The sequence below is a fragment of the Thamnophis elegans genome, chromosome 10, assembly GCF_009769535.1.
Source record: "Thamnophis elegans isolate rThaEle1 chromosome 10, rThaEle1.pri, whole genome shotgun sequence".
NCBI lineage: Eukaryota > Metazoa > Chordata > Lepidosauria > Squamata > Colubridae > Thamnophis > Thamnophis elegans.
In genome coordinates this window covers 33830097-33856908 of record NC_045550.1, presented here as the reverse complement: position 1 = coordinate 33856908, position 26812 = coordinate 33830097, and the positions used below count along the sequence as shown (strand labels likewise).

Genomic DNA, 26812 nt, shown 5'->3' with positions numbered 1-26812 from the left:
TAACTCGAGAAAGTGTTGCTATGGGTTGGTAATGACAGGGTAGCATCTCTCCCCAGTTGTTCTCCCTTAGAAGGTAGGCAATTTTTGACAGTTGTTACTAATGGTAATGTTGATTGTGCTGATTCATGTCAAAAAAGAGATAAACACTGTGTCTCTTATAGCTCATTGCTTTTGCTTTTTATTCTGGGACTTGAGGTTAGAAGTCTTTTATGTTGACAAAAGCCTATCTCCAATCTGATGCCACCTTGCAAATGTTGTTTATATTTTTTAATCAAAAGCAATGTGTGGTATGGCATATGCCCTACCATACAAAGGGACAAAATCACCCTCACCATCAGTGGGGATGATATATATCCCCTTAGGTGATAGATGATGAGAAATGAGATTTTGAAGAAATACCTAGGAGCCACACACTCTTCCTTTGCACTACATAAATTAGAATGTTACTTTCTACAACAATGGAAAGAATATCCCACAATCGTTGTTGAAGAAGATTTCTTCTTCAATTTCATCCATGGAACCGAAGAGGATATTCTCTTATTCTACAGCTCAGACAACAAAATGTCTTGACTAGCCTTGCAGGAAGAAAACATTAAGTATTCCATTAGGCTCAGCCTGCTGGGTGCCATCTGTAGCTTTTCAGATCCTGGCCTTCAGCACTAGAACATAACCTGCACTTGAAAAGTAGTAATTCCATGAATGGTATAACATTACATTCTGTCTTCAATTACTCCTCCATCAAGTAAAGGTTTATTCTGTGACTTTCTTTTGACCTTTAAGAGAAAACATTTGTTAAGTGATGTTTTCCCCCTAACAAATACAGCTCTGTAAAATATGCTTGATTGCATGAATTAAAGAAAATACTGATTATTGCCTTAAGAAGCTTTATTGTTAAGCATTACTAATTACTCCTCTCATGAGTTTAGTGAGCTTTTATCATAGATAAAATAATCAAAGAAGATTCTACTTTTTAAAATATGTAGTAGTTTATGTATATTTTTTATCTTAGAGTTGGATTAATTAATGAACAAAAGCTCACACTCAAAAGATAAGTAAAGCTGCAATTCTATATGCATGTTTGTTAAATTTAATTGGACCCGTTAATGAATAGATATCTTCAGGAATTCTAGTGTAAATCATAATATTACAGTATTATCCTATAATGGATAACACCTCAGTATTATCCTGAATACCTCATGCCCCTATATATATATAACAGTTGATGAAAAACTATCTTGAATATTCTTCCTTTTCTTCTTTTTTTAAATTTTGAGTATGGCAGCAATTAACAAACTAGACACTTTCTACTTTAGCGGAAAATTCTTGTCATCTACTTACTAGTAAGTCATATTCATTTTCTGAAACAATACAGGAAGGGCATGAGTGTTGCAAGGAAGAATTGGAGAGGGTGCTTCCATCACAGTTCGATGAATAGAAACTGCATAGATGTATCCAGTAAATCACTAGGAGTAGAGTTGAAATCAAAGGATGTTCTATCTTTTAATAAGTTAAAAAGTAAAGGAGTCCCTGCAGATTTTACTCGGCTAGGCATTGCCAACTATAGTGGGTGGTGCTCATCTCTGTTTCAAGGCCATTGAGCCAGCACTGTACGAGGACATTTCCATGATCATGTGGCCAGCAAGATGTCATGGAGTGCTGTTACCTTCCCATCACAGTGGTACCTATTTATGTAATTATATTGGCATGCTTTCAAACTACTTGATTGGCAGGAGCTGGGGTAAGGTTGGGAGAGTTCACCCCGTCATGTGATGTTCAGGTCTTGAAGCAGTTAACAAGCCCAGCATTTTAACTGCTGAGCCACCATCCTGCCACATACCTTTTAAGATATGTAGTTAATATATTTTATTATTTGTATCGGCTGAAATAATTATCATTATCTTCATGTTGACAATAAGTTTAAATTATTTAAACTTGTGCTGTCTTTATATTAAAACCAAAAGACATGCACTTGCCAGGTCTACATCCCAGGGAAATTTTTAAAATGAATTTTGTGTTGACCCCTGTTGTGCTCAGTTAAAGAATTGTTTGATGATAAATATACGATTCAACTATATTGCCATATCAAAAAATACTAAACAAATCCTGAGTTTGATTATTAAACATTAGTATACACGATAAATGTGTGGTCTTAAGTCTTTGTCCTGCTTTAAAATATAGTTCCATTCAACATCCTCAGAACATCAATGCTGAATTTAGCTTATGGAAATAAAATCTGCAAACTCCATTTGAGTCTCTCTAATGTGAGATTTCAGTATCCTATTCCTAGGTCTAAACATTAGTAAAATTGGGTTAAATAGGAAAATGTGTTTATGCTGCTTAGATCTTCAAATTGATCTCAGCTCCATAAGTAACTTGAAAAACAACTAACATTTCAAAGTATTGTGAATGAATGTTACACATGGAGTGTTCTTCCATGTGAGATTTCATACTTGAGCAGAAGATTCCACAGTTGCATCTGATTCAGAAAAGTGATTATTCCTAATCCTCCCCATCATTTTAGTATTTTAGAAATAGTTTGTAGTTTTATCATTCATTGCATTGGTCCTTGTTATTAAGCTGCAAATTGGATAGGTTGCATTAAAATGCAACGGAACATCTTCCTTTCATCCATATTTATGCAATGATACAGAAACTGCCTGTTGATAAATGTTGATAATACAATCATTTATCATGATAAATGATCGTATCATGATAAATGATCGTATCATTTTTCCATAGAGCCCTGATTTGTCCTTTCTGATAACTGGTTTCTTGGAATTTTAGATACAGAGATATCATGGACTAGAGAAGATGGTAGAAGTGCAAATATTCTTCTTTTCACGCACTCATGTCCATGTTTATACTTATACCTGTACATGTTTTGACAAACTAAATAAATATATAAAATAAATAAAAATAATTGTCCTCTACCACTGCCAAGCTTTTATTTATTGAGATTTAACTAGTTTTTGCACCTGTGGCTTAACTTCTTGTTAGACTGAAACATCATTTATTCCAGAAACAATGATTCAGTCATTTGGGAGATTTTAGATGAAAAGATTTTAGATGAAAAGCCCCCAAATTTGCCTTAAGTCAAGTAAGAAAATCAAAGTGGAGATATTGCTTTTCTGCATAAGTAATATTTCTGGAATCTTTGCAATTTCTTAATCTAACTTCTGGTATGAAAAGTATTTGCTGCTTTCTAGTGTTGTCAATGGATTTTTGATGTAATTCAAATTACAAATATTCTGTTTGTTTTGTGAAAAACAGAAACTTTAGCTATAATTAAACTAAAGATTACTAACAAGCTTCAGAGTTAGAAACAGAAGATTATAGGTATAGGTATAGATTCTGCAAAATGTCTCATTTAAGCATAAATACATTTTAACAGAAAAAAGGATATTAATATAAATTCTCCCTATCTTATTGTTATGTGCTAGCAAGTATATAATCCTAAGTGATTACTTATTATTCATATGCTGTTTCTCTGGGTATGCAGGTATTATTGAATCATTCCTCTTGCAAATCGTTTCAAGAATTATTTGCCCAGATGACCTATTATGTGCATTTTGTGGGAGCTTTTTTTTGTTCATTAGGAAAAATTAATCATACGTCAGAGCGCTACACTGAATTATGGTGACAGAATCAAATAGCAGCATATATACTGAATGCATAATATAAGAATAATTAAAATGAAAAAAATATTTCATTTTTTCATGTAAAAGGTATATTTTATAGGAAATATACACATCTGTTTAAGTCTCTAAGGGAACTCTCAGAGTTTTATATATTATATTTTATTCCAATTTATTCAATTTATTTTTTATTGTGTGCTGGAAAATTTGAATTTGTAGTTGCATATAACTTTTTGAAAATGCTGCTAGCATTAAACACTCTTCATACATAGTTTTGGCAAAAATCTATTCCTTTTCATTCATTTTCATCAAAAGAAAATGTTTCCTTGTGTAAATCTCTCAATTGTGAGCAGTAATATAACAAAGTCTGTATTTCTATCTATGTACGTGGAAATATCCATTTTACATTATTGTCCAAGTTTGCACCTATAGAACTCCATGACAGGTTTTCTTGTCAGCTCCATGACAGGTTCCTGCAGACATTTTATTACCCTAACTAGTAACATCATCAATGATAGAGTAGTACCAGTAATACTCAGGACTATCACTGAGTAATGAAACATCTGTAAGAAAATAAGCAAGCTCAGAGAGCACCAAGGACCTCTCATTTCAACCGTGAGCTACAAATATTGTCCTTTGTAGGTTTTCTTATATTTTTAATTACAAAATTAATCTAGACAACTGAAACAGATAGGAGGTAATACAGTCTCCAAGTCCTAGCAAGTTAAATTGAGAAATCAGAAGCTTTGTCCAAAGCAAAAGACTGATTGGAGGGGCATAAGAGTGACGCCTGAAGGATTAAGCAGGCTTTTCCATCACTGCACGTCAGGATAAGTAGGCCTCTGTAGTTCAATGATGGTTTCATAAGTGTTCCATTTATATTCCTGCAAATGTAACCTTTTGGCTAAAGTGCACTCAAACAACAGAGCACAGAAAAAGGAAGTCAGAGAAAACAATCACCATTCAGGACACACATGCACAGTTGCATTTGGGAGGGAGGCGCATATAATTTTATAATAAAGGCATTCTAAATCTTTTACTGCTCTCCCCAAAAAATCTGTTTTTTTCTTAAGTATGATATCAACTATTCCAGATACTGAAGCAAGAGAAAATAAACGCAACATATCCTATGGTGAAACTTCTAATACGAAATGATTATTTGTTTTGTGATTTATTCACAGAATACTCAGATCCTCAGAAATCACCGCAGGCAGATTCTGAAAGGATGTGCATTATTAGACCTATAACCTGAGAGTCAGCATGTATTATTCAGATAATTTGCAAGTGCTACCTAAGGAGTCAAAACCTTAATCTAGTTATATTGGTATTCAGCCATATCTCTGTTGTGACTGTTTGGCATAAAATGGACCAAAATGTTTTACTCACTCAGCATCCTTGAAGAATTATTCTAAATTACAATGGAACTATGCAAAGAGACTGAAATCTGTAAAACAATGTGGTATTTTATTTATGCATAAAAACTAATAATGGAACAGGGAAGTGGGATAAAATAGAAATATCTATGGGGCAAGTACAGAGAAATAAAAGACAAATCTAGCACACAATTTCTAAAAAAGAAATCCAGACAACTTAGAGCCGTGATGGCAAAATCTATGGCTAGTGTCCAGGAATTGGCAACTAGAACCATCTCTATGGGCACTCGAGCCATTGCCCATTGCTCTTCTGGATTCCGGTGTGCTGGTCATCTGGTCTTCACATGCGCAGAAGTACCGGAAACCAGAAGAGCAGCCTCCCGGTGTGCATGTGCATGTTGGGAAGACAATCTTCCAGTTTCCAGCATGTGCATGTTGGTCTTGGCCAGTTGGTCTTCATGCACGCATGCATGCCAGAAACCAGAAGACCACGTGGCTGGTGCGCATGCGCAGACCGGGTAGCTGCTCTTTTGGTGTGCAGCATGCACACGCACTCCCGTTTCACCACTCGGTGCCAAAAAGTTTTGCCAACACTGACTTAGAGCATCACAGGAATTAACTTCTTTCACCAAAGGATTATAAGTATTATTTTGAATAGTCGGGAGCCATTTTTATAGCTTTGTATACTTTTGAAATCAGAGGGGGTGATTTCCATTATACCAGCCCAGGAGTGGGTTCCTGCCAGTTCTAACCTCTTCTATAGAAGAGTTCCACAAATCTACAGTGCCGTTTAGAGCTGGTTCCAGGTTCCCTCCTCCCGCCTGTCCTCACATCATCAAGATGAGGAGCGAGAGGAGGAATTCTGGGAGTTGAAGTCCACAAGTCTTAAAGCTATCAAATTTGAACACCACTGGGGTTTTTTTCTAAAGGGTTAGGGGTGCAAGGGTCTTGTAACTTGACAGTTTTAAGACTTGCACACTTCAGTGCCAGAGTTCCTGAGCCAACATGACTGGAGGAGGAATTCTGGGAGTTGAAGTCCACAAGTCTTAAAGCTGTCAAGTTTGAACATACTTGGGGTATTTTTTAAAGGGTTAGGGGTACAAGGGTCTTGTAAGTTGACAGCTTTAAGACTTGCATGCTTCAAATGCCAGAGTTTCTGGGCCAACATTTTGGTTGTTAAGCAAGGGCATTGTTGAGTGAGTTTCACCACATTTTACAAGTTGACCACTCCCATCCAGTCACATGGCCAGCAAGCCACTCCCACAAAGCAGGCCACACCTACAGAAGAGGTTCTAACAAATTTTGAAACCCACCACTGTACCAGCCCTATGCTAATCAAACAGAGATGACAAGATTATGGGTGGCAAGATTAAGGCTGACATGATTATTTGCCCATTTGACACTTGGGTTTATATCAACATTTTATCTTCAGGAACCTAAACCTTTTGCAAACTGGGGGCATTAAGATTCCTTGCCAGTGTGAATACTTTTATTCTTATTTGTTCTCTCAATATATCTGCTCAACACCAACAAATTAAACTCTGTTTCAAATGCTTGCTTGTTGTTGTTTCATCTCCCATGCCAAATATTTACCAAACGTTCTCTACCGATCCTATAGAACAGCCTTCATTATTTTGCCATATTTTTTATTGGAATGAAAATTCAGTAACATTCCTGCATGATAAAATCTTTGCCTGACATAGTTCTGCATACCTATCAAATTTGGCTAAATGAACATTTACCATGAAGAGAGCAACCAGTAGAGAAGGCAAACATTTCTTTTCATTGTAATTAGCACCTTTTTCGTATTTCATTGTTATCACACATACCCCAAATTCCTGATGGTGGGGTTGTTGCAAATATTCTTCATTTTAGTTTAATTATAGACATTATTCAAGATAAGGTATTTAAATGTTATATTTCCTGCATAATTACATTTTTATACAATTAGCTGTTTAATTGCTCCTAACATATCATCAGCATATAATGTAAGACAGCTGTCTAGAAATGTAGGAGAGCTGAATTGTAGGTGGTTTGATAAACCTTGTACATTGTTTTCTTTTTAAATGTTGGCTTTATTGTTAATAATGTGTGATATCACTTTAATAGCAGAAGTGTTGTGTGTTCATTCGATAATTTCATAAAATGTTGTAAATGACAGGATGAGCAGAGAATTCCACCCATTGCCCAACACATGTTCAAAATAAATAAAAGTCCTTGTCCATATACAGACAAAGAAAATAATGATGAAGATTTAAATAAAAATGTAAACATGACATTACAAAAGCAAAGATCTGTCCTGCAAAATGGACCGTAAAATCTATGAAATTTATATCAATCTGCAAATCCTTAAAACTGGCAACATAGTTTGGGTCATCAGCATCTGCATACCAACTGCATATGCCATATTTATTTTCTGTCTCACCCATTCCAACTTAGATATTGGCCACGCTAAAATAGATTTCATTAAGTTAATGAATGGTTAACCTATGTATTAGTCAATTGCATTGTGATAAATTGCATACTAATGTATAAATAGCATTTCATAGATTTCATGATATTAATTCATATGCATTTGGCAGTTAATCATCTTACCGGAAGATCAGGATAGAAACATTTAGTAAAAGAATAGAAGATATTTGGGGAACACACCTTACTTTGGAATAATTGCTATAGATAATTCAATAATCTCCAGGTTTAACCACTGGTTGGAATGTTGCATGAGACAATGTGTCCAGTGAATTACATTGGTCCAAATCCAGAGCAAAGCCATACTTTTAGATGAAATAAATTTAAAAAAACCTGACGTTATGTGAAAAGCCAAGAAAATAATCAGATGAAGAGAAATGCTAGGAACTCCAATCTGATTATCTGGTTTCTAGAAGTTCCCTTTTTACACACAGTAAGTAAACGCAGCCCATATTTCTAATATCATTTATCCTCTTTTCTTTCACATACATTATTTCTTGTAAGACTTCTCTTTTGTGTATTTATATATTGCATTGGCGTACTAGACTTGCATGGTTAACAATGTAAATAAATACAAATGAAACAATGATTAAAACATTAAAACATCATAATAAAAAGAGTCTAACTAATCAGGTCATCATGCAGTAACCTCATTCGCTTAAAGTCCTCAGGAACAATCCCAGCTTCACCAGCTAAAATTGCCATTGTAGGAAGATTTTCTATGGGAGTAATTACTGAAAAACACAGCTTCCAAATAAACTGTTTATATAAACACCGGATATGAAACAAAACTTTTTAAAAGTTTCTAGAGGGTAATATTGCATTAAATTATGGCTGGGCTAATATCTAAATATTACTAAAGCTCTCATGTCTGTTTCATTTTTATAACCTTCAATTGGGTGAAATAGTGCATTATATAGCAACAGTTTTTTTAATCAATGTACTTCAAATGGCTAATTTACAGAATGTATCCAAAATCCAGGATGCATTTCAATCCTGTGGGATTGAAATTTGGCAAAAGGGTGGCCACTTTAGTGCTGCTGCACTGCTGTGGTCAGCCATAATCACATGATTTGCACCTCTAAATGCTGCCTGTCAGCTACAAGGAAAGTCTATGGGGAAACTGGCAAGTAGTCAAAAGTTTCTCCCACTTCCACTTTTTTTAAACCTCTTTATTTATTTAGCCTATGGCAAACACATGGACTTTTAATGGTTCAAATGTTAATGTCCAGTCCACCCACCCATTCAAGGACAGGGTGGTCTACATTGAAAAAAATCAGACATTGGCCCGGTGTAAGCTCTTGATAGACATTCAAACACAATGTGATGGATATTTTGCCGAAGAACACTACAGTCACACTGAGGGGTAGAGATGACCCCACTTAAACAATGAGTCCTGGCAGACACCATGTTGGGTATGGATCCTGTTCACAGTTGACCAATGCTGGCGAGGAAGCTCAAAACTTGGCACCTTTTGTGTAGGGTCATCTATGTAACTGCCTGTATCTGGGCATTCAGCAACCCATTTGGCTTTCCACTGTGTGTTGATGTCAAAGTTGCTAGACAGCTTTTGAGTGAGTGCCAGAGAGGGCTTCCTGGATTTAATCCTGCCATTTGATAGAGGAGGAAGATCAGTGTGCATAGGAAGAAGTGGGTTTTTCATAATTTTGTTGTACTCCTTCACTAAGGCTTCCTGCCTTCATAGAGCTGGTGGTAAACGTGGCTCAAGACAGGGACCCAGCAAATAGGAGTAGATTTTATGCAACCACTTATGATCCTCATTGTATTATTTAGTCTAACATCGATCTTGTTAGTATGGCAGCTATTAAGCCAAACAGGGGTGCAGTATTAAGCTGTGGAATAGACCAACCCTAGTGCTGATATTCTGAGAGTAGAGGCTGAGGCTCCCCATCTTGACCCTCTTAGTTTCTGGAGTAAGTTGTTCCTAGTATTGATTTTAGCAGACATCTTCTCTAGGTGTTTATTATAGAAGAGACTCCAATACAAGTTACTCCAAGGTATTTGGGGTGAGGATCATAAGGGAATAGGTTGTTATTCAGGTAGGCCTTTGGGGTGGCATTGACGAGTTTGTTGTTGAGATGGAAACAGGTGGTCACCATTTTTTATCTATAATTCTGTGTAATGGAATCTGTAGGTGACTTTGAGGAATTAAGGAAGGAATGCTGCCTAGGAAACTATAGAGTTGGAAGCCTCCAGTAGCTTAACAATCACAGAAAGATATTTAGGGAGGACCTGCCCTAATGGATCAAGCAGTTAAAATTTGTGATTGGAAATCTTATCGCTGCTGGCATGCTAAGAAAATGTGAGTACCTACAATGCATTGAACTACAAAATATAAAATGATATTTTGGCTTGTATGTGAACCTAGCTTTAAACTGCTGTTTCCAAAACAGGACCATAAAATGTATATAATGGAACAAAACTCCCATTGTTAGACAATTCTACAGGCAGAAACTAAAAGCCAACCTATCATTCTACTAAAAGAATCCAAACCAAAACTTTACTTTCTGTGACTGATACAAAGATAATCATTGAAAGATTGATAACCTTATAGTGAAAATAATTATAAGATAAGGTAGATGAGTAAAAAGGTAGATACTAGCATCTTACCAGACAAGACATACAGTAGGTGTAATTTTTACTCATGAAGAGCTCCACACCTTCTTGATACAGTAGAATGGGTAAATGTGAGCCAGTTTTGTGTAATAGTTAAAGCAGGCTATAAATTTGGAAACTCTGAATTCTAAAGCTGCCTTAGACAGAAACCCACCTGGTTGACCAAATGTATCTGGCTAGTCAACTCTCTCAGCCATAGGAAGCAAGCAATGCCAAAGCACTTCTGAAATCTTGCCATGAAAACTTCAAGAATTTGTCACCAGGAGTTAACACTCATTCAATGGGTATCTGCATGTGTTTCACTCTGTGTGAGACATGTGAAATTAAAGTAGATATGAAATCCAATGGGTAAATTTGTATCATCTATCATCTACATGGCACACCTAGCCAAGGTATTCTTTATAATGGTTTTGTACTGCCATCTATATTTCCACAATGCTAAATGCTTTTGTCAGGGCTGCTTTGCTCAGTAACCAAGAAAGAAACCACTCAACTCCATTTTGCAGAATTAAGAGTACTTTTACTGGCTATGAGTAGATAGTAGCTAGGCAAAGCAAGATCTTAGGCAAAAGCGCACATATTCATAAATATCAATATGTGACCCATATCCCTTCCCTTGGTAACTCCATCCCATAGTCCAATCCAAACACCCCACAGCTGTCATGTGGGAGACATCTTCAAAAAGGCATCATCAGGTTCGTTTGCCGGACAATTGGCCTTGGGGCAACTCTTCTCTCTGCCACATGCACAGTAGATGGTGAGAACAACTCCCTTTTTATAGTCCTCCTGCATAGAATATTTCCCACACCCAAATATCATGCCCCCCCTCTCCCATTTCAATGGCAGCTGAAAGCAAGCAGCAAAACAGAGCTGACATCTCTTCTCATTAAATGACGACTCACGTGGGAGAAGGTACTATGTTTCTCAAAGTTGCTGGATTGTATTGTAGGAAATTATAATAATGGCTCTGGAAGGGAGGGCTTATTAGACAACTGTTTGTTGGCAATGGCACCAAACCTCAAAACATTCCCATTAATAAGTATATTTGCATAACACATTATTTAATACATTAAAAAGCACAGATATTGACTTCTAGCCAGAGGATTGGGCAAGCTGTTAAAGAAGAAGTGAGACAAACAATTTGACACTTCCCTATCCAAATGCTTCAGTCCTTTGTTTAAGAGGCTGGATTGCTAGTGACATGGATTTGAACTGCTGTCACTAAATACCAAGTCAATTTTTTTTAAAGATCTGGTGTGGTTGGACAAGTGAAATTAGTACTATTAGTACTATCAACATCTGGTGGTGATGTCTCCCTTTCAATTATATCAGCTCTTAGGCTTCAGTGACTTGGGGAGCCTTGACTCCTGACATTGGAATAGAGAATGACAATGAACTTATCCTGTGCCAGAGATATTTAAAATAAAACATTACCTCTAGCAAGCAGCACCTGGCGATGTGACTTTCTTATCAAAAATTCTGACAGTTGACCCTTTGCTAAGGATGTTTTATAGTGGATATTATTTTGGCTATCTATCCTTCCAAGCAGATATTAAATCACAGAACTCATGTTGTCCTCTTTATCTTAATTGTTACAAGTATAGTATAGATAAAAAGTTCCAAAATCATTGTGATTTACAATACAGTGATGCAGTCTGCAAAGCCTGCTAGGTAACTTTAAATAAACACTCATGTGGAGGAATTTACTATACAATTTTTGCTAAACTTTGCAGCAGCTTATTAGAGAAACTACCTTACATGAACGGAAAGCAAAAGAGCCTTGCTCCTTGCCAATCTTCTGCCATTCCACTTCTGCCATTCCACCAGCTAGAAAGCCAACCAAAAAAGACAATGTGACCGGTATATTTTCTTTCTTTTCTCAAAGTTGAAAGGAGAAAGGGAATTTAGATATAGAAGTAGCAGCACTTAATTAATCTTATGCTATACATACAGAGCAAGGCAAATTTTGCTTGCTATTGGAAGCTTTACTTTAATAGTAGAAAAATGCCTTAGAAATGCTTAGCCATTATTTAGGGTGTTTGTATCTCTGAAAGAGAACAATCCATTTGAAAAGTGCTTGGCCAGTCACTTCTAACTTCAGTGTAAGTTTATCGCTGTTATCAATCAAGTGGGAAAAGGCAGGCAAAGATAAGACTTTAGGCTTATTTAATTATATGGAACTCTTATAAGAGAATGTTGAACTAATTAAAAATAAGCTGTTTTCCTGCACTACTGCATTAATACAATGGGAAAACAACCCAAGATCCTGTAAAGCTACAAAAGCCTGTATCATTACATTAGACCTCTTGGTGGTATACAAGTGTTGGGAATAAGTGGCACTCCCCTACTGTGGTTCAACTTTTTCCTAATAGGAGGGGTGAAGTAATCCAAGTCAGCCTCAGTATTTGGTTCTTTCTCTACTACTCCATAATATCTACATGCAACTATTGAGAGATTTACTCAATTTTTATTGGCTTTTGAAATCTTGAATGGACAACAAAGGCTGACATCAAACTTAAATAATATAGAACCACTGCTTAGAAAGGTCTCAGTCAGGTCCATTTGTAATGGAAATAGTAGAATAAGAATCATCCTGAAGTACACATGCATGCCCATGACTTGGGACAGCCTTCCTGGATTCATATCTACTGCTAGATAGATAAATGGAAGCTGTGGCCATTGGATGTTCACCCAGTTTTGGTTGGTCTATTAGTTCAATGCCTACTTGCTGAAAGTGACAAGCACACGATTAGTGCCTTGTGACTGAACTATTACCATTCAGTTTTCATTGCACTGTTTTAGAATTTCACTTGGAAACTGCAGTTGTAAAATGCAGAACCTTACTTGAGCCGTGGTAGTGCAGTGGTTAGAATGCAGTATTGCAGGCTACTTCTACTGACTGCTGACTGCTTGCAGTTTGCATTTCAAGTCTCACCAGCTCAAGGTTGACTCAAGCTTCCATCCTTCCAAGTTTGGTAAAATGTGGACACAGATTGTTGGGGGCAATATGCTAACTTTGTAAACTGCTTAGAGAAGGCTGTAAAGCATTGTGAAGTGGTATAAAAGTTTCAGTGCTATTGCTATTGTTTACTTATTGGTGAATGAGAAACGCTGCAGCCATGTGACATCTCTGTTATGACTCCTGAATTGGCTGCTAATAGGTTTCCAGATGTGATTTAAAATGATGGTTTAAACTTAAATCTATGATTTAGCTCCTAAGTATTACCAGAACCTCAGGCAAATGTTATCGATCCTCTCTTTATTTTCCACCAGAAATTCTGTTCTGTTCCATTCCATAGCCCAGTGTTTTTCATCCTTTGACACTTTAAGATGTGTTAATAGTCTCCCAATTTCAAAATATCAGATGGTAGGTTTCATGGACAGCTTCTGTTTTATGGAAAAGATTCCACATTGATATCAGGTTAATACTTAATCTGATAAATTTTATGGAAATTGGTGAAAACTGAGATTTCCCAGAGAATGTTTGTTGAATGGGAGCTTATTCATTTTCCTATAAATAAATTTATAGTAATATTTTTTGGTCTTTATATTACGTTATTTTTACTGAGGTTAATGTAATTAAGCAATTGTGTTCATTTTAGATAATGACAATGTAGAAATAAATTGTTGAGCAAAGGTGATGGAAAGGAGTGCAGATGCATCTTCTATAGTTAAAAAACAACTCTGCTTAAAAAGAGAATTAAACAACAATTAAACTCCATGAATATGTAACAATCTACTATAAAATAACACTCAATTTTAGCATATTACCTTGTTGCTTAATTTGTATCCTCTTGTATCCTGTACCTCAAGAAAACATTCAAAAAGACATATTTATGAGAGTGGTCTGGCAGACAGGCTAAATAATAATTGAATTATATAAAGAAACATGATTTGCACTTCATTGCAGTACAGTACTGGATGCAGCTCTTGCGAAAGATAACCTAATGAAAAGGAATGATAAATGGAAAAGTACCAACTTTGATCTTATCACTGATGGAATTCCTCCTAAACATGAAATCTGGTAACCTTTAGGGCTGGAATTTATCTTTGAAAATGTGATAAAAATCGCTTGTTTATAGCAAGGGATTGAATCTCTTTACTAATATAAAACCATCAGTAGAGCTACCTGTGGTAATAAGCCACTTTTCAGACAGCAATTGCCGTAAATGTTGCCTGCAAGGCACTGCAGTAATGATTCCTTCTTTGAAACTGGTTGTTATAGGAAGACAAGAACTGTGATTGAGCAGATCAAATACTATATTGTAGTAATAATCCAACTTAGTTACAAAGCAGAATAGGTTGAACAAAGGCTAATACTCTTATTCTATAATAAGCTGCTCAGAAATATACTGCACGGCATAGCCATCTACACTCACCAACACCTCTCTCTCTCTCTCTCTCTCTCTGAATCTATCATCTGTATGTATCTAGCTATATTTCAAATACCTTAATTCAATGACCATGCCTGGTGCTAGTGTTTTGGGAGGGAAGTTTCTTCTTTCATTTTCTTTGTAGTAAAAAAAAGAAATCTTATGATTAGGCAGGGTGTATTTTGCCTAACCCATTTTCCAATTTTTGAACAAGGTGTGTTTTCCTATGTGCATGGTTTTTTTTTTAAAAAAAGAATTGATTACCACTTCCACCAATTTGCTCAGAACAGACATTAGACTGGCCTAAGATTTTCCTGATTTTTTTTCTAGATCTTGGCAATAAAACACTTGGGTTCTTTATATTAGGAAACTGTATTTGTAATATTCAAGTAGAAACAAAGATGTAAGCCTCTCTGGTGACATCATCTTCTTTCAGTCTTAAGATATATTTAAAACATGGAAATCTGATATAATATTTAAAATAATAGTATAATTGCAAATTTTGCATTATTTAATTATAACGAGGGGGGGCTGCTACGGGTTCAGCCGGGGTTGGGAGAATCCATAGCTAGTGTTATGGCTCATTCGGAGAACCTCCAAATACCATCCTTGGCTGATCCTCCCCTCCCCTCCTCTCCCAGGAGTGTCCATGTGGCCCATTTTGGATTTGAAGTAAATGCAGGGCCTGCGCAGAGGCTTGGGAGGGAGAAAAAACGGGCCTTCCAGAAGGCTGGAAACAAGCCATTTTCGAGGCTTCAGAGGGCCTCCAGAGCCTGGGGGAAGTAGTTTTTACCCCCAGAAGCTCAATGATAGCCTCTGGAGCCTTGGGAAGGCTAAAATCCGCCCCCACCAGGTTGTAGAAGGCCGACTAGGCCACGCCCATCATGGCCACACACATCCAGCAACTTAGCAGAGAACCCGTTGCTGAAATTTTTGAAGCCCATCTCTGATTATAACCATAGTCACCTCTAGAGGAGAAAAGTGGCACATAAATCTAATACAATAAATAAAAATAAATAAAACTAGTATAATCAGTTTACTCTTAAATGACATTTGCTTTAGAAATGATGGCCTTTTATTTAGTTCTGTAGATTCTCATTAATTTTATAGCACAATCTTAATTTGGAAGGCCAAGATCAGAACTGTAATATATCGATTTATTGCAAGCTTTAACTAAGCTACTATAGTTTTTATATATGGTATGTTTCATTCACTGTCCCCAGAGTTTCTGGGGAAATATAAATTATGAACTTAAGAGTGACATTTATAGTTGATGCCACAGTCAACATTAAATTAATCTTGCAATATTCATTTTATTGCTGAACATTAAATTGTAAACTGTAACTGTTTAACTGAGAGCTGAATCACAGAGATGACAATCGTCTTTAACATACCATATATATGGATGCCATTAGTCAGAATTAACTCTTCTATTTCCAATTGACTTGTCCTTAAATAACTTTGTATCAAAGTTGCAAAAACAATTTAACAATATATTTCAAAATATAGCACTGAATGATCAAAATTAATATGGTCTAAAGGTGATCAGATAGCACAGATAAAATAAAACCATATTAATCCATCAAATATATATTTTAGCATATCTTCATTGCATTACATATTAAGGTTTAACATGAAGGCATAGATGTATTCAACGTCAACAATACATGCAGTAATTTCAAATAATTAGATTTTAAAGTTATAGGATAGAAACAGAATAGCTAATATTTAAAATAATATCCAATAGAATTATGGTACTGAAATTTACTTCACTAGCATAGGAAGTTTTAGAAGTTTGCATTAAAATGGTTTTTGTTAGTCAGACTTGAATAAGGCTCAATTTTGTTTGAGTAAGTAGCATGCCAGTTGGTTTCAATGAAATACAGGATTACAAAGATGGATTGGAACATGTGATGCCTTCCATCCATTAGTTGCATGAACAAAAGGAAGCTCATTCAGCCAGTCTTTCCTTTCCCTTTTCTCATCTTCAGATGTTCTTCCAAATTGTTTTTAAAGTTTGGAAGCTTCTAAACTGAGAAGGGAGTTAAGCTGTAGCCAGTAGAAGGGTGAAGTGGATATCATTAGAAATGAAATAAGGTGATTATCATCAACAGATTCTTGATTGCAGAAAGCTCCCTTTACATAAGATGATTCTCTCTTTTTTCTATATTCCCTATGACTGTGCAGAAAATGATTATTCTCTGCCAAGGATTTCCAAGGAATATAAGGCTAGCCTTTCCTATGCCCATTGAGGACAGGCTAAATGATTTAGAGAATCATTAAATGTTTAACTCATAAATATATGTTCCACCTATTCCAATTGTTCTGGGCAGCTTACAAGAATACTTATATAGGTATATAACTTTCTGTTACGTATATAACATAACATTCTAAGTGTAGGTCTTGCTGCAAAAAAATCCCATTTGGAAAATCAGATATAGAAATCTCTTGGGCCGCTTTCTATTCTTTCAAATCCTTCCTCAGAGCCTACTTTTTCTTCAAATTTTGTAGTTTAGAAGTTTTATTCTCAATGATCTATTCATTCCTCATAGGCTTTCTTTGTCATTCACTTGCCCCATTATCAGTTTTAGATATTCTCTCTTATGTCTTTACATCTTAAAAAGGGTTTGTGTAAGATGATGGTACTGTCTCAATTATAACAATAATTATAACAATAACAAAATGAGTGGCAAATGTGGCTCTTTTTCCGTTCAGTTTAATAATTTAGTTTTTCCTTGAAAAGCAATGCTTTCTTTTTCTTTTAGAAATTAATGGCTTGTCACGCATTCATCATGATTTGAGTATATGGACTGAAAAGGCTATCATTTGTCTAGGAATGACTTTCTACTTTCTCATCTTTGGTTTGATTTTTCCTATAAACTATGTTGGGTCTGCTACTGATCTTACATAGGAATTTTTTTGTACTTAACCATGAGTGAATTAATGTCAGGCACAAACAACTAGGCCCACACATGTGGAGTGTAAGCCAGCTGCTTTATTGCTTAATGCCTATTTCATAGCAATCTTCTCAAACTGGCAATTTGTCCCTGGGAAACATTAGATAAAGTTCAACAGCTTTCAAGGGGGCTCGGACCTTACCCTGTTGTGTGTATATAATGATTTCAGGCTGACCCTCTGTTTCCTCACTGAAACACTCTCTCTGACAACTAGGAAGTAATTTAGACACTTGAAGAGAAGCAACTCTTGTTATGCACCTATTTCAAAGTATTTTCCCTTTGGAGTTGCTTTTGTTAAAATTTAAATGAATCCTCTAAACCTCTACACGATGAGAGAGTGATATCTTTTCCTATTCACCTTCCGAATAATCTAATCCATATATATATATATATATATATATATATATATATATATATATATATATATATATATATATATATATATATATATATGTTGCCTTTGTGCTGATAAATAAATAAAGGGAGACTAGTATAGATCTATTTCAAGCTATTTAGCTCTCATCAGCTAGCCATACCCTTACTGGGAATCGAACCTGGGCTGTATTATATATCAGGCAGTTATATTAGCCACTAAGCCACAGGCTCTCTTCCTTTATCAGCTATATATATATAATTTATCTATTTATCAAATCTCTACACTGCCCCATTTCACTTTCAAAATATACAGTGATGTAAAAACACAGTTAAAAACAATGTTAAACACATAACTAAGTAACAAAGTTAAAAATTAAGATATTAAAAGTGAAAGAGGTGGTGGGAACAGTTTCAAGATATCAACGATCCCCAGAGTTGCATATCATTCTTACATCTTCATGCCAATTGGCAGAGCCAGGTCTTGACACTCTTCTGGAAGGCCTGAAGTGTGGAGGACAACATCACCTCTAGAGGTGAGATTTTCCAAAGGCCAGGACAACAGCAGACAAGGCTCTGCTCCTAAATCCCAGCAGTTGAAATTCTAACTGACAGGACCCACAACATACCCTGTCTGACTGGGTAGGATGTGTCAATATAGTTAGGGAAAGACAGTTCCTCAGGTAATCTCAGGTATGTTTCTTACATACTGTATACCTGATGTGCATGCCTGTGGGTTACCAGTGAGAAAAACAGATATGTAATGAACAAATTGTTTATTTTAGTAGACAAGGTTTGAGAAATGTTATCTTATTGTTTTTTTCTCTTACATTTGGAATCTCCAACACAGAAATTATAATTGTGTGAGAGTAAGTATCGCTTTGGAAGTTGATACATTTATTGTTGCTTTTATTGCTGCAATTGCCAAGGTAATTAGTTGTGGCAGATATACCCAACATGTGAAAATGAAGCATTAAGGTAATTACAAAGTCTTTAATACCTTGTATTTTGTTTTGTTTTTTTTCATTTTTCTTTGACTATAAATAGGTATCGTTTTAACAATAGTAGTTCCTGAAGAACGTATAGTAAAGAAACCAATAAGAGAATTCAGAATTGTGCAATCATTATTTCTAGAAAGGATCCTGAATACAATAAGTCCCATGATGAAAAATGTGAAAAAACCTTCTTCAAAAGCCTACAGTGAAATTGTGAAAGAGATGGGATAGAGTAAGATAATTTAGATCCACTTCTGTACCTCTTACCATAATTTCTAACCTTTGTTCCCCTAGTCAATAAGACTATACTAAGTTTCACTGATAGTGGTTTATTTAAATCTCTACATCATAACAAATACACAAAGCAACTGTTTTCTCTTATTTCAATAAGTAAAATGGTCCCATTGCTTCATAGCCTCATTCTAGAACTCCCAAGAGCAGCTTATGTGCTGTGCTTCCTCAAAAACCTATTCTAGTGCTTCTAGTCAACTACTGAGGGTACCATAAAAAGATTCTGTACATGTGCCATCACAAAGAGATACCCATCCTGCTTATCAGAAGATTTGGGACAGCAAGTTGGCATGAAGTACCTTGTTGAGGCAAATTGTGTCACCTTTTTGCTACATGAACAACAATTGTCATTTTGCTGCATGAAGCTTCTTGTCAATGGACACCCAATCTGCCTTGCATAGCTTAATAAGTAACTTAGAATTGCCTCCCACTCTAACATTCTGAAGATCTGGTTCTGCTAGCAGGCCTGGGGAATGCAGAGCAGGATGGAGCCCATTAAATGGCTTATATGATGTGGTATTGCCGGGGTAGGGATGGGGATTATTTTATTTCATTATATATGAGTTTCTCTTTTTTAGCTTTGTTTTTATATGATGTTTTTATATTCTTGTAGGACACCTTGAGTTGCCATGTGCAAATAGGCAGCAACATAAATCTCCTAAATAAATAACCCTCCATAGTTAGTCTTGTGATATCATCCTGAGATTTCAGAGCGAAGAATTTAAATACTCAACTCTATTCAAAGCAAATTAGCCAAATGGCTCTCTTATTTTGCAATGCCATTTCAGTAACTAGAAATAAGAGGATTCATGAAAGCATGAAGAATTAATACACTGTAATGGATCATCTTGTACCACCAGATTCTTGAGAGCTTCAACAGCTGTTCTGTCAGAATTCAAGGAGTATTCCAGGTGGAATATTTCTATGCTTTAAAGGAATTAGGTTTTAGGCTATGTTGCTGTGGTGGGTTGCAAATTTTTTTACTACTTGTTTAGGTGCGCTCCTGTGCTCATGCGCCACTTTTGCACATGCACAGAAGCGTATACCCGATCCGGGCTGAACCGGGAGTAACCCACCTTTGCTATGTTGGTCTTTGAATGTAAATTCTGTGATGGGAGTGCAAGTTGCCTAAGAATGCAGTGCTTATAGTAATAACTTCCTCTGAGAACATGAATTAGCGGTTGCATTATTTGACTAGACTTTAAATTGTCTGCTGTGCTTTTTCTTATTTGAAAAGATGACGACTTGCTCTTTTAAATAATTCTTTATATGCCCAAATCACTTTGCAATTATACATTTTATAATCCAATGCAACAACATGAGACAGATGTTTTCTTGGCTCTCAACTCAACTTTCACTACTAGAGCAGGTCATATGCTTTTCAGAAGTAATAATCAGCCATCAATACCAATTACCGGTAGTTTTCTCAAATGTGTATCCACAATGACATTAGGCCAATTCTAGAACTCATCAAATTCAAGAAAAGATTCTGTAATAAAAAAAACTTGAAATAATTTATCTTCATTGAAGGGACACTCTGGGAAAATTACATTTGTCATGAATTGTCTTGTAGGATAGTCTTGTTGACATTCATATGTCCTTTAGAGATTATATAATTTTAAACTCTTCCACAGTGCTTCCCCTAATCAGCATAAGCCTAGTATAACAACTATTTATAGCGAAGTTTCATTTGTCTGATGGACTGATTCTGTTTCCACTGTCCCTGATTCTACAGACTGAGGACTGAAAAAACATCTTTTAAATCAACAGCATTACGATTGATTATTGCTGAGAAAACTTTGTCTTGAATTTAAGATTGCAATCTATTGCAGGACTGGGATGCTTGCCACCCAATCACTTGCTTGTGAGATGGGCAGCTATACAAATTAGATAAATAAGTACAAAATCCCAGTTTAAATAGTGGAAAATATAGACATGAGGATTAAACTACTATACATTGAAAAAGGTTATAGTATTTTATTAAATGCTATTACACATGTGTTGCCAACAGTGCATGAACCCATAATCCTAACAAAGCTGATAGGCATTATAATAATGCACCAAAGGCAAATTTCTGTGTCCAATCACACTTGGCCAATAAAGAATTCTATTCTATTCATTTCCATTCTTACAAAAGGAAATAAGGGTTTGTTCCTTAATTTTTTTTTCATTCATTCATTTGTTTGTTTGTCAAACATGTACAAGATAACAAGTATAGGTAAGAACATAAACATGAACAGAGGAGGTAAATACAGCTAGGTGGGGACAATAAGACAGGGATGGTAGGCACGATGATGCGCTTATGCACCCCCCCCCCCTTTATGGACTTCTTAAGAATTAACTTGTCCTCAATCCAACAACATCATTTCTCTATTTATTGAAGAAAGTAGAAATTCTTCTGTTCTAGTACCATGTTTGATAAGCATTACAGTGGAATTTGTAGATATTTGGAAGCAACAAGCTATCATTAGGGTTTGAAATTTTTAGTTTAGAATATACTTGAAATGATTATTTTTATTGGCACAGCTATTGTTCACAAATGTATATAAGGTAACATAATCAGTTGTGCCTTTCTTTAATGAAACTCAAGGTTGTTGTATCCTGTCATTTTCTATAAAGTGAAATTATATTATAAAAAGGAAGACTTTGCACATACATTTCTGCTGTATGTATTATGGACTTCATTGTGGTAAATAATTTGCTTTATAAAAATCAGTGAAACTGTTTAAGCTCTCTGATATAAAAACACTCACTATGTTTTAACATCTGCATCATTTTAGGAAACTAGTTTTCTGTTATTTCCTACCAATTCCTTTTGAGATGTTGTGTTGTTGTTGTTGTTGTTATACTAGAGTCTACCATCTGTTATTAAAATACACCTGTTTGTGTTGATTTTTTAAAACATATTTTTAAAATTCACATTTTAAACCAATCATTTCATTACATCCAGATGTAATATCTGTAAGCTGCTCCATCTTCCATACAGTTAATATCAGCAATAGTTGGCTTTGCTTTGAACTGTGTTACCTTGATAAAAAATATAGCATGTATCTTTTTTTTCATCTTTCATGTTCATTCTTCATGTTGAGGTTTCATTTTCTCTAAAAACTGGGATTTATTGCATTGAAACAGTTCACTGTCCCTGTTCTCTAAAGTATGAACTTTGCTTCCAGTATATGCCTTATGGGGGATGCTGTGAAGATTAATTAGTGAATTAGTTAATCAGAAGAGCATCTGGGATGTGCAAGATATTATACTGATCTCACGTTTGGTTTTCACAGTATTTTATAAACCCTTTTCTAAAACATATGGCATAAGGAATGTTCTTCCAAGAATTACTAAGCCATGGCTCTCCACATTGTATTGATTATAGCATTCCTCAGAAGCAAGAGAAACATAAAATGTATATAATTCCGTAAAATTCCGTAAAACTGAGATAGACAAAAGAAACTTTATTGTGAACATTCTCACATGATGGCTGTTTCTGGGGACTTGTCTGTTCACAAAATGGCTATTAGGTTAGGCTAATCAATCACAAAAGAACAATGTAGCATTTATATTGCCCAATTTAGCTATTGCCTGGATTTTCTTCTAACATCGCTGAGATTGAGTTTTTCTGCAGAAGAAAAAGAGGCTTATAAGCCATCCTAGTTCTTTGCTGCAAAAATTGGACAAATGTTATACTGGACATCTACATATATTCCATCTTCCCAACCCACAGAGTGGTCTAAAATATTTTTATATCCACTGCACTAAGAGCCAATTTTAGATGATATCTGAAACAAGAAGAAAAAAGTTTCTAAATGTATTTATATTTTAAAACCTATAAAGGAAACCCAAGGGATATTACAGTCTACTAGAACATGTCTCATTATGCAATGTGAACTATCTAAATGAAGTTGAAACTTCCAATATTATCCTTATGAACTGGGAAGAAAATCATACTGCTGTGAATGAGGTGCTTTGATTATAGGACTTATTTGTTAAAAACTCAACATGAGAATGTTGGGAAATAAAGGGTTTTTAAAAACCTAATAAATTTCTAGAGTTCTAACAGTGATTGTCTAGCCTATTAACATTTTCTTTTTCAATTTATCTTCATTTACTTTATATGGACAAGAGAGCAAATTGTCATTCCCTCCCTCCTCTTTTTCCCTTTAAGGTTTTCTCTGTGTTTTTTTAAAGGAATCTCTGAACACCAATTAATGTGTCTAATTTGCATGAGAAAGTGCAGAAGATGCTTTCCCCCCTCATAATTAGCTATATTTTGCAGTTCATTAAAATTCTGCAGCCTTCCACACAATGGATCTCTCTATTCACTTAGAGTAAAAATAAGTCTCATTACAAAAAGGGGCATACATAGAACATGAGAAGGATATGGGTAGGATAAATTAAGGTTTTGTATATGAATATTTCATATTGATGAAGGTATGTGATTTGAAATAATTGTATGCTTAATGTTTCTTGATGATGAAATTGAGACAGTTTAGTATAGTACATTTGAATGGCTCTTGTTATAAACTAATTTCCTAGGATTTGATGTTTTATGAAATCCTTTTCTTAACCTCCAGTGAAGAACCCAAAACTCTAATGCTGCAAGCAGCTTCTGAATTTGTTTTGCTTTGTTTTTACTTCTAATCTCTCTGTGATCATAATCGTCAAAAATTGATATTCTTTCTTGCCACATTTTGATGATTTGATGGGAGATTCATAACAGCAATAGCACTTAGACTTATATATCACTTTACAGTGCTTTACAGCCCTCTCTTAGAAGTTTACAGAGTCAGCATATTGACCCCAACAATCTGGGTCCTCATTATACCCACCTCATAAGGATGGAAGGCTGAGCCTGATGAGATTTGAACTGCTGAATTGTAGGCAGCCAGTAGTCAGCTGAAATAACCTGCAGTACAAAGCATCTTGTTTTGGTACATCTTGTACAATGTTGTTTAATTTTGAGCTTCATAATTTGTTTGGCTGACATAAATTAATCAAATAACTGATAGTCAACTGCACGTTAATCTCCTTGAAAATTTAAGTACAATATTATAGGAACAGCAATAGATTTGAGATAAATTAAGGGTATAGTCTCATAACAATTTTGTATACATGACTGTGCATTACTTACTCCATCTCCCCAGGGAATAACTATTGGGACTTTCCAGAATGCTTTTAAATTAAGGATTTAAATTGATTGCATTTAAATAAATGGGAATAGATTCCAACATTATTTTTTATCTTAAACCATAGATACCTAATTTGTATAACTGTTTATTTTTAACACCTACCAAACACACAACAGTATTTGGTTTTAAAAAACAATACCACAAGTCAAGAAAAGATATATTCAATTATCTGATAAAATCATCCTGAGATTCCATGAAATATTATAGTGCTTATTCATATCCATCAGGGATAGGTAGCTTAGCTGTATAAAAATTGTCAGCACTTACATATGCCTATCTACAAACAACAGTTGTAAAATTGCAATCTGGTCTCAAGCTGCCGTGTTGAATGTTAATCAGAGCTTCTACAACAGAGGACAGAACTCTGCATTGATCTGTCAAATCATTGAAGGGCAAATGTGATTCAGAGCATGCATGGGGTTTTTTTTATGGAATTATTTGCCAGTTGTGGGGAGAAGGAGTTGCTGAAGCTTAGGAAAGCCTTTCCAAAAACAAGAATTTCATCTTCGAAGATTTTATTGGTGTGCATTTGATTCACAACAGCCAGAGAAAGAAATTTGGTGTTATATCCAGTGGATTCTGGAGAAGTTGAATGTCAGGGTTCCAAGTAATGCCCCTAATGAAAGAAGGTCTGAGTTTCCTCAAAGTTCCATTTTATTAGAGATGTCATATTGGCACTTCTGGGAAAACCCGAATCTGAAAGTTCCCATGTTTTCCCCTCCCAAAAGAAAGTTCAAGTCCCTGCCCAGCACCTATATGTCCATCACATGATCCAATCAGACACCGTCCCAACAGGAGATGCCTCCAAGTCATACCCCTCCAAGACGCCCTTGACTTTCTGAGAAAGGAATGTTATTTTGACTACATATCTCCAATACTCCATATAATCCCCTCTCCCAATTTCCCACAGCATTAAATGTGACAAATCTGAAGGCCCAATGCAAAAGATGGCTTCCAGGCCTGACACTGAGTGTCATTGGGTATCATCAACATCCAAATCAGCAGAGAATCTCTTCCAGAAGCTATATGAAAATATTAGACAGCAAAGAAATACGGAGATTGGGTTGATACTTTGATGTGTTTCTTTCTGTTTGGAAAAGAGTTTCTGTAGTGAATTATGACACTTAACTATATGGACTTTCATTTTTCTATACCTCTCCAAGGTTTGTGATATGTAATATAAAATATTGCAAGCAAACCAACCCCCAGCCACTTATTGGCAATGTAGCAGGAGGGGGTTTGGAGTTTAACTTTAGTGTCTGATTTGAATCCTAAGAATTGCCAGAGGTTTTGTAAAGCACTACTTCAACAAAAACAATTATCAGAGAAGGCAGTGAAATGTTACAATCATTTTCAGCTGTTGACTTTCTGCACAAATAAAAGTACGGCATATATAGTAGTTAAAAGACGGTTCAACAGGATCTGAATAGCAGTTTTTGGATCTAAATTTTTTATTATTCACAGTATTCTCAAGCAACCCTATTTGTTAGGAGCATATACCTAAGTTACTATTGTGTGACAAAGTGAACAGAAACTGACAACCACATGTAATTTGGTGTTTTCTACAGATCCAGCTCATGTGATTAGGGGAAGTTAGTGTTTGTTGTAAACATAGAGGTCATTGGTCTAATTGAGTAAACATGATTTTGTGAACATAAATTTAGTGAAGCATTTCTGGAGTTAGAACATTGAGCACTATTGCCTAAGGCAATAAAAAACAAAGACTTTTATTGGTCTTTTTTATATTTGATTACTGTTGACAAAAACTACATTAGTAATACAGTTTCTTGTTTATAGTGTATAACCACAATATATAGTTTGGATAAATCTGCTTAATAGATTAACATTTCTATTTAAAAATCTTTTGCATTTTCAATTTATTTGATTTATTATCAACATTAATAGATTTATTTACATGTATTGCACTGAGCTCTTTGAATTTAAATCCATCCCTCTCTCTGTATCCTTTGTAACTACAGAATTTGAATTTGCCATATTTCCTTGACATTACAAATACAGGTATTGAAGGGTAATATTAAACTGTTATTGTTGTTGTTGCCTTGGTAAGGTAAAAGCTAAAAGTTTGAATAGTTTTTGTCAAATCAGGACTGGTTTGTAGATCCCAGACTTTGGATTTCTCATCTACTTTCTACTTTAGTACCATCACTCTGGGACAAATCGAACCTATAGCATTCCCTTATGTCTAATTATTGCAAATATTGCATGCCTGTTTCTGATAGAGGCACCATTGTTGTTATAATATAAATGGCAGGCTTTAAGACACAGAAGAATCTCATTGTATTATCCTTCTAATGTAGTGTTTCTCAACATTGGCATCTTTAAGATGTGTGGACTTCAACTCTCAGAATTTCCCAGCCATTTCTGAAAGTTGAAGTCTTCACAACTTAAAGTTGTTAAGGTTGAGAAACATTAACTTAATGAAATAAAAAACCTCCATTGAAAAATTGAGAAAAGAGAAAAGAGCTTCACCTCAATAGTCCATAGAAATAATCAAATAATTTTC

General features: G+C 35.3%; 1 protein-coding gene across 2 annotated transcripts in view; it reads left to right on the top strand.

Annotated features, from left to right (window-relative positions):
- LOC116513624 (glypican-5-like) overlaps nucleotides 1–26812 on the top strand; it is a 347795-nt gene that overhangs the window by 206549 nt on the left and 114434 nt on the right. The window lies entirely within an intron of this gene.